At 41.1% G+C, this 13,794-nt stretch overlaps 1 long non-coding RNA gene across 1 annotated transcript in view; it reads left to right on the top strand.

The window, feature by feature from the left end:
* The first annotated feature begins 3,948 nt into the window (after nucleotides 1–3,948).
* LOC128473240 (uncharacterized) overlaps nucleotides 3,949–13,794 on the top strand; it is a 47,266-nt gene continuing 37,420 nt past the window's right edge. The window contains exon 1 of the long non-coding RNA XR_008346260.1: nucleotides 3,949–4,074. This is a non-coding gene — a long non-coding RNA (uncharacterized LOC128473240). The remainder of the gene's footprint in view (nucleotides 4,075–13,794) is intronic.

Genomic DNA, 13,794 nt, shown 5'->3' with positions numbered 1-13,794 from the left:
TACTTTGTATGTGGGTTAGTTTGTGTGTATGTTTGTGTTGGGTACGTGGCGAACTCCTGAGCTCTTCTGTTTATAAGTAATGCAAGCCTTGGATACAAGGTTAGTTTAATGGGTTGGTAGAGGGAATGTGTATAATGTATTTAGAGGGATTTAGTGATAGCATAGCTACCAAGTGTCCCTCTTTGGGAGGGACAGTACCTCTTTCGGCCTCAAATACCTTCAGATGTTTGCTGGGTATGAGTGTATCCCAGTGTTCTACAGCCCTAAAACGTGTAATAACGTCTGTAGAAACAGCAGAAAATGTGTTCATAAATAAAATGGTGTAAAAAAAATTAGTGTACTTCTAAATGTCTTACTATCTAGAAGTCTTAGTAAAGACATTTAAAATATATATTTTTGTCAACCTAATTAGTTAATTCACAATAAATAATTTTCATATATTTAATATATTATTCATACTAAATGTTGAATTATTTATATATCTAAATATATATATATATATATATATATATGCAAATTGTATCAGAAGAAAGCCTTTTCTGTCCTTAAAACACATTATATGAATATATGTATTGTATTACATGCGTAAATTGTTGGCGCTATAAAATAAAAGATAATAATAATACGATAATTTATGTGTGTACTCTGAACATAACAGAAAGATGATTGAAAAACCATAACAAAACTTCCAAAAATCCCCAATCTTTAGGGTACATAAAACCCTTGGTCGTGTAGTGGTTAATGTTCTAAGAAAGAAGAACAGCTACTTTAATAAAACATTTCCGAGAACATAGAAAATCAATGTGAGTGTTTCACATTCACTCACATGACATTTTTTCTTTTACCTTTTTATGATACATTTCCCTTAAATTTCATAGTGAATTTTACAAGTGTGGCTCCAGGGTATATACTCCAACATTAAATATTAAAAATAAAATTGCCAACTAGCACAACAGAAAAACTTTGAAAATCATTTGTCAGGTTACGTGAATCACTTTAAATGTATTTGTATATCATTACAATAAAGACTCTGATGAGACCATCTGTAATCCTTCATAGATCTTGAGCTCTCAGCAGTGACTCGGTAGTGCCATTCTAAAAGCACTTTATTCTAAATTCTAAGAGTTTCCTGCAGTCAAAAAATCATAATAAAAACTTAATTTGAAAAGTACTGAACATACTCTGCATTACTGATCTTTAGGAGTTAATACACAAAGATGCCACAGGCATACTCAAATAATCAATACAAACAAACCAGATACCTAAAGCTAAACATCTACAGACAACATTTAGTACCCATCATTCTTCAGCATGGATCCCCGTTAAAAATATGGGGAAGATATGGCCAACACATCTGACAATAATATAATCCTATAATTGAGAGCACGAGAGTCTTTGGGATTATTCCACATTATCTACAGTATTTCTAGTTTTGTAGTTGGTAACTTTTGCTAAGAAGGTCTCCTTAAAAAGGAATGTCTTTGTGTGGTGTTATGAACTTGAATAAAAGAATCAAGAAATCAATATTAGGCTGCTCTTCTAGGATAGTGCCATTTGTGTGAAAGACTAATAAAAGTCAGTGGTTAAAGGTCTCAAATACTGAACCTTGTTGGTGGCAACTCAGTTTTTAGGGGATATAGCTAGTTCCTTGAGGCCCATCCTCCAGTGGGGCCATGGGACTTGTACAGCCCAGCACTGGTTTTATACTGGAATTGTAGCTCAAATTACCCACGTTGAATATACATCATTTTGAATATGGGAAATGTTTAACATGGGGCTAGTAGATGAGCTGAACTTTATAACGCGGGGGCCTGGGGAAAGAGTCTGTGGGGTTTTTTTTTAATGCAAAGGACACTCCAACACTGACTGCAATCACGCAAATGCTAAATCAGGAGGCGCACACAATCAAGTAAAATCCAAAAATCCAAATGTATTCAAAAGAGCAAAGAATATACCAAAAATACTCACAAAAGTATAAATACATTAAACAAGCTCAAAAGAAGTTCAAAAAAGCAAAGAAAGCTCATAAAAATGCAAAAATATTTAAATATAGAAAAACATCTGAGATCACGCTTGAGAAAGGCCTGGAGCCGAAGCGTTAAGTGGATCTCCACGGCTCGTCTGTCACTTGTTTTTCTTTATTTAATATATTGTTTGCTTTTTTGAATTTGTTTTAAGCTTGTCTACTGTATATGTACTTCTGTAAGCATTTTTGGTATATATTTTGCTCTTTTGATTAAATATTCAGATTTTTGGATTTTACTTGATGGTGTGCACCTCCTGATTTAACATTTTGACCACGGGGAAAGAGGGGAAATGCAGGCAGCTTTTTTTTTTTTTTTTTTCATGGAGGGTACCAAGAGGAATTATCATGATTTGCCATCAAGAAGTGGGGGCCAACATTTCTGATAGCGGACCTAGTTAGGGGCATGCATAGGTAACGCAAATACATGTAAAAAATTATGACTCAATAGCTAACTTCTCTCTGTGAATAAGAAGCCAATTTTTGCTGCTGAGTAAGAAACTGATGAAGAAGCTAACTTCAGAATCATATGCATGTGGCAGTTTATAGCTTCATGAACTAGGTAGAACTGATATAAAAAAGTGAGATGTAAGAGAACTAGAAGAAGCTTGTTTGCAGTTGGAGACAGTCATGATGGAAGGGAAAATGAACAGAACCAGAGGGGAAGGGGGCATAAATGTCCTGCCATCCAAAGGGCCTCTGGGGAAGATCCAGAGAATTTAAGAATATCTGAACCCCAGAGGGGTGGTTAGCTCAAGAGCCAAAGGTAAACATGTCTCTTATGCCATGGTATCAGTGGTGGCAGCAGAGTTTCTGCAGAACAGAAATGTTTCTTAGTGCAGCAAACAGCATATTCCCTACACAGCCGCCTGTATCATAAAGCTCACCTAGAGCCATGTTAACAGTTGCTTTTATGAAATAGGAATTTCGAATCAAAATAAATACATGAAAATACTACAATGGCTTCATACGCATATTTACAGCCCATATGCAAACATATTTAATGTGATGCCAATAGCAGTCTACACACTATTATATACTTGCATAGCGACATTGTCCCAACAGCTTCCCACCAAGTCATCATCGTGGTAGCTAGAAGCCAGCAGCAGGCATGCTGCGGAGAAGAATACATTAATATTTGTTTAAAAACCCAACCCGAAAGGTCCTAAATATCTACATCAGAGAATCCAGCAGTCTTAACGATAAAACGTTGGTGGAGCTACAGTGTAACCAGCTGTTAATGGGACTCATTGCCAAACCAGAAGACACAGAAGTTCAAGCTGAGCATGTTATGGTTCGTTTTACATTTATTGATAGAATTCTTGTAAATATAAACAAGTAATTAAAAATACACAGTGTGAGCATTTTCTATATTTTCCATGAGTTCCAGAACCAGGCAAGCTATATTAGATTGCATATATTTATATAGCGCCAGCAGAATCCGTAGAGCTGTTACAAGAGACAGTAAAATAAACTAAAATTACAGGCAATAGGAGGCAAAAGGAGAAGAGGGCCCTGGTCTTGTGAGCTTACAATCTATATGTATCTTGACTATTAAGGAGGGTCCCCCTTGTATGTATGCATCGATGTGCAATATGTGAAGAGCAGGTCCAGCTCACAGACAGACACGTCTGGGCCCTCAGACAGGCAGTTCTGGGCCCTTAGACGGGCAGCTCTGCCCCCAGACGGGCAGCTCTGGGCCCTCAGACGGGCAGCTCTGCCCCCCAGACGGGCAGCTTTGCCCTCAGACAGGCGGCTCTGCCCTCAGAGAGGCGGCTCTGCCCCTCAGACAGGCGGCTTTGCCGCCCAGACAGGCAGCTCTGCCCCACAGACATGGCTTACAGTGTGGAATGAAGAGATTAGGAAAGTTGACAAGTTTCCTCGTCCCTCCCTCCTTTCCCTCTCCTCTCCTCTGCACTCCACCCCTCCGTGCCTGGCTCTCTGACACACTGCAACACAAGCACATCCTCCTGCTTCTGCTATAGGCTGCACTCCTCGGCTCCCGGCTGTCCCTTACATTGCTGTCACCCAGCAGAGACCCGCACTAGAAGGTAAGGACCCATAGATATGAGGGATCCGGCCTCGCTTTGCGGCATTGCACCCACGTTCCCCTCCACAGAGCAGGGCAGTGCTTGTGATGCTGCCGCCGGGGCCTGTGCTCGGGGATTTCCATGTGTCAGCCGCTCCCTTTCTCTGCAGAGGTTTCCCTGTCCCGTGGCTCAACCCACGAGCCTGCCTGGGTGTCACTCCTTCCTCAGACAGGGTGCTGGGGGAGGGGTGCTGCCGGCCCTAACCCTTCCTGTCACTCCCGACCCTGTATGTATATATATATATGTATATTTATACATATATATATATATATATGTGGAATGAAATTATTAGTGGGAGCATGGGGTAAAGAAGTTTGGAAGTAGGCGATCTATAACTGGAATGTGATTGGAATATACAGTAATACTGTCTATTCGGAAACAATCTCATTAACGATCAGTGTCACATTTACAAGGGCCTGCGTACAGAATCACAGAGCCGGGTGTTCTGGATGCCGTATGATTGATGCATATGGTGCATTTAGGGTGTAAGGAGTAACTGAAGGGTGTGATGAACATCTGCAAGGTGAGAAGGGATTTGGCAAACAGGTAGGAAGCTCAGGGTGTTTAGATGTGTCACATACATATATTATTTATGCACAGCGCATGCATATGTATGTATATGTATAGAGCTCACACATATAGTGGAACGCAGGGATTTCGTTTTGTTATTCTTGCCTCTCTTTAAACCCCGCTGCGTTCGCTGGCTGGCCTTTTCTCATTGGTAACGTTCGCCATACGAAATAAGAGCTGTGAGGAGCAAGCTTTATTTTTACATCTTAATATATCTGTCACATTTCCACCCATGACTCATTCTCTCCAACTTTTTTTGAACTGATCATAGCGCATAAAGTGATAACTGGGTTGTAGGGGTACGTGTTGCCACAAGTATCTGGGAATGCATACTCATATTAAGTGAAATCTATAGCTGTGGCTAGTTAACCCCTTTTTGCCCGGGAGTATACCGTACATCTGGAGTGTATACTGTGGGTGAGTTGTATCTCTGTCTGGCTGAGGGCAGTAGGCGTTGTAGTACGTAATCAGCAGCGAGGTCCCGACATATATACACAATTGGTTGTTCTGCATTTTACATCCAAGCTGTATATGTTGGCATCGAGTAGATCTGATTCGCTAGACAAAAATAAGAAAATAAATCAGATTTATTATGTCTATGTCCTGCGTTGAACAAAAAACCCTAGTGGGGTATGATCATTTTCTGACCGCTTACCATGATTTTGCAAAATAAATGGCAAAAACTTTGTAATGTTTTGTTTAGAGATAAATACGAGTTTATGTGTTTTAGAAACATATTAACTTATCCTTAGAGAAAAGGTCGTTGTTATGTGTATTTTTCACGGTTTTTATACGGTGCTTACAATTTCTGCACGGCTGCTATTTACAAGGCTTAATAAACTGATAAACCAGTATAGTAGATTGAGAGGTTTCATATTCAACAGGCATCCTTTAGTCAAAAGACGTGTAGTGTACTAAAATCATACGTCTCTTTAACTTGGTCACTGTACCATAAATATTCTATAAGTACGTTTAAAGCATAGAATCTCCTTTCCAAGTTTGATCCCAAATATTTATATTTATAAACCAGAGGAGTGATTGTTTTTAGTACAAATGTAACAATTTAAAGCAATCTCTGCTCGATTCACTTCTTTATTACCTCTTACCATTGTCTGGACCATACCTCAAGAACACTATAATGATGATATAGAAAACATGTTTGTTTTAGAGAGTTAAAACACACTTATAGCCATTTTTTTATTGAATATTGCATATTATGCGCATGAGCCCACTACACACAAAGACACGCAAACTATGGGAACAGGACACTGCGGCTACACACGGTATAAGTACTGTAAGCGATAGGGTCAAGTGTCTGGTTGATTGAGGAAAAGACACAACCCTCATAATTCACATATTTCGGAACGTGGAAACCAAATGTTTTCGGCTGCTAATATATTTGGTCAAAGCTGAGAAAGTTATAAATTGTTTTCAGAAATTCATTGCTCTCAGCGGTTTTTAAAATCTGCTCCTGTGCTTGTAGGGTCGCATAATTCCTGCTAAGGAATGTTAGACTTCTGTGTGCAGCAAACACCTACTGTATATGCAGATGAGCCGAACCTCTGGTGTATAGACATGCTGAAAACGTGATAGAAATGTCTGTTTCTTGCAACCTCCGAACACGGTACTTATTACTAAAAAAGGATATCTTTTGGAGGCATATACAAATAAGCCAGGGGTTGCGTGTGCCATAGTGATGTAGTCATGGTTGGCATTTAAACTATTATGTGTATTTTCTTCAGCTTACAAACCGTCAGTCTGCTCCACCACAGTGTTTGGGTTTTGTTAATGTTTCCAAAGAAAAAAACACATGAGACGTTGTGTATAAAAATTGGTTCTGGTGCCAAGTTCCAAAGAGCATGCAATCAAGTAGTGGCACGCCAGACCTAACTCTTATTATTATTGGGGTTGAAGCTAGAGAAAAGTTTAATAATGAATTCAGATATTGTCATACCTGATTAGAAGAAAGGTGGAGAAACCGTTAAGGGAAAATATGAAGAACACTGTTTGAGGGACAAAAAAGAAGGGGTTTTTAGAACGATTTGAAACTGATAAGCTAGTTTAAAATATCTGGTGACATATCTTCTTGTGCATCTGTTATTTTGTCATGTATTTTATTAATTATTATATTTGTTTACTTGCTCCTGTGTAATAGTTAGAAGGAATAGGTTGATGATTTGTTGACATAAGGGAAAGATAATCCTTTGTGCGGAGATTGGATTTGCAACAGGGTAGACCTTTGTAGTAACCAAGATGATTTTCACCTAAGTGGTTGCTATTATAGCCCTGCACTTCTATATGAAAGATTCCTAAACAAATACATTAGCTTTGTTTGCCAATCAGTAATATTGCTTTGAAAATATAACATTTCCTTTTGGAGAAATGGAGATCTGTGACAGGAGCAGCCATATCTAATGGTTCCCTGGAATTCTCTTCCTTCTCGCCCTTGCCCAGTCATAATAAAGGCTTCCTGAACAATAGAACAATATCATTTTACGGGAGAGAAGAAACATTTGGGTTATCTAAGCTGCCTGACCAATAGGACACAAGTAAGATAGTGGGAAGAGTTTCCATACAGATCCCAAGAAAATAAAGGTTAAATACCTTTTAGCATAGAAAATATCTAAATGTATTTTTCTGCATGATTGTTCCTCCCACTATCTTATCGTTGCCTTATTGTTAAATTGCTGATTGATTCAGATGGCCTTTGTAAGCTTTTGGGGGGTGAGGAGAAGGAAGAGAACTTCAGGAGAGGAAATTATACATTTTTTTGTTCTATACGTTAAATATAAACCTATTTATGTATGTTTACAGCTAAAAATAACAACACATGATTTACATATACTTTACGGTTATTGTTTAGAGATTAGCATAACCACATGCAATTGACATAATGCAACACATGTAAACATACTTAATTGGTATTATTTAGTGTAGTCATGGCGTGACACATTTAGTTATCACGTCTGCTCTTTTCTATAAGAAAGGTTCTCATATTATAATTCTGTTATAATAAAATACATTTTTTTAACAAATAGCGGGGTCTTCTCAGCCTCCCTTTTCTGTGCTGTGTTTTAATGCTGATCCCTTCACATTTATGAGTGCTGACTTATAGGCTAGTATGGCAGTGACAAGTATAGGACTCTGGTGGGTTCATCCATGAACCCAGCTGCAGAAGGGCAAAAGCACTGCAAAGCACATAGATGTGTGCTCCCAATGCACACAATAATCTTATCCTCAGTACATATTTCCCTAAATATATTTTACTGCACTGCTGAAGTGTTGAAGAGTATGATATGACTGTATAAAATAATAACTTTTTAAAGAAATAACTGGTGAACTAAAAAGTCAGCATATGTGTAGAGATCGTATAAAGTGTTTCAAACACATGAAGTGATGTATCTTTAAAATAAGAGGTCGGTATACTTTTTAAATAATGCCATTAGGTATGTAATATCCTTATTCAGGTAAAATAATCCAAGCGTTTTATGTGCTTGCAGATGCGCTGTGCTCTTTTGTTTCACCTAATCTATATAACTTTCTAAGGGGCTGCAGAATATGTACATCTTGCCCTGTGCTGTGTTTGCATCAAAGAGCGATATATATACTTTGTTACCGCAATGAGGCAGTCAGCCTATAACAAAACGAAAAACACAACTAAAATTAAAAAAACCTGAAATCTGGCTTTATTTGGCTGGTTACTAGGCGTTCTTCTTCTAAATTGTCTGGATTGGTTCCTTTAGTTTTTGTCAGGTTTCTCTTTTTTTTTTTTTGCTTGCTACAAGTGAAGATGTAATACCATTATTTTCTAAAGTATCACAGGCTCCGACAGGCCATCTGGCACGCCAGGCAATTGCTCGGTGGGCCGATGGCCGACAGTGCTCCATACTCACCCGATCCACCAAGCGGCAGATCAGGTGCTGCAGTGTGTGGTCGCCAGCTGGATATGCCCAGCTCCATATAATGTGTTATTTGGCAGCCGCTGGCCTTAGGGTGCCAGGGCCCCCTATTCATCCTCAGTCTGGCCCTGAAGTATCATATTGTATTAATATGCCTTTGTGAATTTTTATTCATTTCCTGAAACACAACACATCTTACATATAAAAAACAATTATTGTCAAAAGTGGTAGAGGTTAAGGCACTGGCACAAATTTCACCACAGATCGCGTGACATGTGCGGTTAGATGCACCCTACTTTGTTTATAAGGGGTTCATTCAGTATTCTTGGGGACAGAACCACCCAAAGGCAGGGCAAGCAGGGCTCCCATTTCAGGACCCACTCTTTCTCTTGCTGTGAGGTCTCAGTGAGTGCTCTCATATTCCAGTGCTTAGCTTCTGTCAGACATACAGAGACCACAAACATGGGGGAGAAAAGGTGCCCTGCTTGCCCCTTCCTAGCGGCAAACAGGGCCGCAAATTCTTCTTTCCTGGGCCATGCAGATTCTGAGAACAGAATTGCTTGGGGATGTAGAGCTCCCAGTCAGGTGGTCTGCTTCCCAGTGTGGCCTTCTATTTATATTGAAATTCTATGGAATATTTAAGTTTTAATAACTGTCTTGAACCCAGACATACCAGCATGTGGAAAAATCTAAAATCTTTCCGTTAGAAATACCAAGGAATACGGTTTATGCAGTGATGTAAGCTCCAAAAGGAAAAATGAACTCTCAATATGTACAATTGTTATTTTAATGGATACAAAGTTTCCATTATTCTTTACGAAGCCAAGCTTTTTTTTTTATCTTTCTGCACCTTTGAATCTCCATGCATTGCAGGTGATGAAGACATAATACATATGTATATATTCACATCTGTGTGTATACAGTCACACCAGAAATGGTTTGGCGAAGAGCATATTTGATCTGTCATTAATTAAGGCAAAAACTGCAGTCTTGGAATGTCCTTATCTATGTAACTATGACCTGCGTTAACAGAATAAAGTAATCAGTAGAGTATATCCTACTAGTGGTCGAGTAACATGGAAGTTGGACTTTAGCAATAGGTCCATAGGAAAGTAGCACATTTCCCTGTTTTCAATTGTGCAAGTGATACTTATTTTTAGGGCTGAAACAACTAATCGATAAAATCGATAATAATCGATTATGAAAATCGTTGGCAACAAATTTCATCATCGATTAATCGAATCGATTTTTATCGATTATAAAAAGAGGTTTTTTTCAGAGCAAATGCTCTGAAAAACTCCTCTCCTTATAATAATCCGATCTCAAACAGAGATCGGATTATAACACCGGAATCCAGATCCCCCGCAACGCTGCAGGAGACCTGGATTCCCCTCACTGTCGGCCGGTCTCTCACTTCCGTCTCTCTCCCCCCTCCCATACACCCCTCTGACTCCTCCCCCTCCCATACATCACTCTGCCTCTCTCCCGGCTCCGTTACTGACGAGGACTTTCACTGCAGCTTCATAGAAGCCACAGTGTAAGTGAAGTGCAGTAACGGAGGCTGTCTGTGCGATGCAGACACTCACAGGCTGACAGAGAATCATCCTCTCTGATAGCCGGTGAGGGTCTGCATCGCACAGACAGCCTCCGTTACTGCCCTTCACTTACACTGTGGCTTCTATGAAGCTGCAGTGAAAGTCCTCGTCAGTAACGGAGCCGGGAGAGAGGCAGAGTGATGTATGGGAGGGGGAGGAGTCAGAAGGGTGTATGGGAGCCACCCTCCCATACACCACTGTGGCTCCTCCTCCTCCCATACGCCACTCTGCCTCTCTACTCGGCTCCCTGGTGTCTAGTGAAGATCCGTTGCGGACAGGAGGCAGGGTGGAGTATGGGAGGGGGGAGGAGGCAGAGTGGAGAATGGGAGGGGGAGGAGGCAGAGTGGAGTATAGGAGGGGGAGGAGCCAGAGTGGAGTATGGGAGAGGGGAGGAGCCAGAGTGGTGTATGGGAGGGGGGAGGAGGCAGAGTGGAGTATGGGAGGAGGCAGAGTGAAGTATGGGGGGGGAGGAGGCAAAGTGGTGTATGAGAGGGGGAGGAGGCAAAGTGATGTATGGGAGGGGGAGGAGCCAAAGTGATGTATGGGAGGGGGAGGAGGCAGAGTGGTGTATAGGAGGGGGAGGAGGCAGAGTGGAGTATGGGAGGGGGAGGAGCCAGAGTGGTGTATGGGGGGGAGGCAGAGTGGAGTATGGGGGGAGGAGCCAGAGTGGTGTATGGGAGGGGGAGGAGCCAAAGTTGTGTATGGGTGAGTTATAGTGGTTAGTATTATGAATTTCAGGGCATATAGGGGGTATAAGGCATCTCGATATTAGGCATATCAGGGGGTCATAAAACATCTGGGGGTAAAAGGTATATCAGGGGGCTCAGTTGCATATCACTGGCATATAAGGCATATCAGGGGCACAGTGGCATATCAGGGGGCACAGTGGAATCTGGCATATAAGAGGTATAAGGCATATATGTGGGCAGAGTGGCAAGCTGGGGGTCTGATGTGCATAACCGGGGCAGTTTGGTAAACAAAAAAAATTTAAACAAGGCTTTTTTTCTCATAGTTTTTATTAAATATGAAAAATAGTTAACATATGAATTAATATTTACTAATAACTTTGTATTAAAACCTAGTTTGAGAAACACCGTGTTTGGGTTCTTGTAGCTTTTATTATTATATCAGTAAAATAAGAAGGTGAATAGAGAGAGGCCATTGCAATAAAGAGATGAAAGGGTGAATTGTACGTTTTTTATTACATTATTTTAAATTTAAAAAAATTGCATTTTTTTATCCGATTAATCGATTAATCGAAAAAATAATCGGCCAACTAATCGATTATTAATATAATCGTTAGTTGCAGCTAGGGCTGCAACTAACGATTATTTTAATAATCGATTAGTTGGCCGATTATTTTGTCGATTAATCGATTAATCGGATAAAAAAATACATTATTTTAAATTGAAGAAAAATTGCAATAAAAAACGTACAATTTACACTTTCATCTCTTTATTGCAATGGCCTCTCTCTATTCACCTTCTTATTTTACTGACATAATAAAAGCTACAAGAACCCAAACAAGGTGTTTCTCAAACTAGGTTTTAATACAAAGTTATTAGTAAATATTAATTCATATGTTAACTATTTTTCATATTTAATAAAAACTGAGAAAAAAGCCTTGTTTAAATTTTTTATTTACCAAACTGCCCCCAGTTATGCACATCTGACCCCCAGCTTGCCACTCTGCCCCCATATATGCCTTATACCTCTTATATGCCAGATTCCACTGTGCCCCCTGATATGCCACTGTGCCCCTGATATGCCTTATACTCCTTATATGCCAGTGATATGCAACTGAGCCCCCTGATATATCTTTTACCCCCAGATTTGTTTTATGCCCCCCTGATATGCCTAATATCGATGTCTTATACCCCCTATATGCCACTGAGCCCCCTGATATACCTTTTACCCCCAGTTATGTTTATGCCCCCCTGATATGCCTAATATCCATATGCCTTATACCCCCTATATGCCCTAAAAATTCATAATACCCCCCATACACCACTATAACTCACCCATACACCACTCTGGCTCCTCCCCCTCCCATACACCACTCTGGCTCCTCCCCCTCCCATACACCACTCTGCCTCCTCCCCCTCCCATACACCACTCTGCCTCCTCCCCCGCCCATACATCACTTTGGCTCCTCCCCTCCCATACATCACTTTGCCTCCTCCCCTCCCATACATCACTTTGCCTCCTCCCCCTCCCATATACCACTCTGCCTCCTCCCCTCCCATACATCACTTTGCCTCCTCCCCTCCCATACATCACTTTGCCTCCTCCCCCTCCCATATACCACTCTGCCTCCTCCCCTCCCATACATCACTTTGGCTCCTCCCCCTCCCATACTCTACTCTGCCTCCTCCCATACTCCACTCTGCCTCCTCCCCCTCCCATACATCACTTTGCCTCCTCCCCCTCCCATACATGACTTTGCCTCCTCCCCCCTCCCATACTCCAGTCTGCCTCCTGTGAACCTCCGTTTCTGACAAGACACCAGGGAGCCGGGTAGAGAGGCAGAGTGGCGTATGAGAGGGGGAGGAGCCAAGGTGGTGTATTGGAGGGTGGCTCCCATACACTCCTCTGACTCCTCCCCCCTCCCATACACCGCTCTGCCTCTCTACCCGGCTCCGTTACTGAAGGCACTTTCATTGCAGCTTCATAGAAGCCACAGTGTAAGTGAAGTGCAGTAACGGAGTCTGTGCAGATCCTCACCGGATGACAGAGAGGATGATTCTCTGTTAGCCGGTGGGGGTTTGCATCGCACAGACAGCCTCCGTTACTCACCTTCACTTACACTGAGGCTTCTATGAAGCTGCAGGGAAAGTTCCTGTCAGTAACGGTGCCGGGTAGAGAGGCAGAGTGACGTATGGGAGGGGGGAGGAGGCAGATGGGAGGGGGAGAGAGACGGAAGTGAGAGACCGGCCGACAGTGAGGGGAATCCAGGTCCCCTGCAGCGTAGCGGGGGATCTGGATTCCGGTGTTATAATCCGATCTCTGTTTGAGGTCGGATTATATAAGGAGAGGGGTTTTTCAGAGCATTTGCTCTGAAAAAAACCTCTTTTTGTAATCGATAAAAATCGATCCGATTAATCGATGATGAAATTCGTTGCCAACGATTTTCATAATCGATTATTATCGATTTTATCGATTAGTTGTTTCAGCCCTAGTTGCAGCCCTACTTATTTTGTTTCCCTACTGTATGAACTCTTGACTTTATAACTCAAGACTAAGTCCAAGAGGACCAGTAGCCAACCTAAGATTTTACTGTTGAAGCTGGTTGGTGTACTTTTGTATGTATGTCTATATATCCTGGCCCCTAAGATTCTCTTAACTCCATAAATGTTAAATGATACCTTCAGTGATGCATGGGACCAAAAATAAAACCCAGCAATTATTCATAATTGGTGCTTTATGCTTATTTCAGCAAGGGTAAATGAGCAAGTGACATTGAATGTGCCAGTGTTTGAGAGAGTGTATACACAAAGAATGAAACGCATGCTGACAGCCACACATACACAAGGGCATAAGTACACGTAGTACACTAACAAAGTATTGACAGAACCTGAATAAAGAACACTAAACACATTTATAGCTGGCATGCCAAT

The sequence above is a fragment of the Spea bombifrons genome, chromosome 2 (genome assembly GCF_027358695.1).
Source record: "Spea bombifrons isolate aSpeBom1 chromosome 2, aSpeBom1.2.pri, whole genome shotgun sequence".
In the NCBI taxonomy this organism is placed as follows: Eukaryota; Metazoa; Chordata; class Amphibia; order Anura; family Pelobatidae; genus Spea; species Spea bombifrons.
This window is presented reverse-complemented; position numbering and strand designations above follow the sequence as displayed.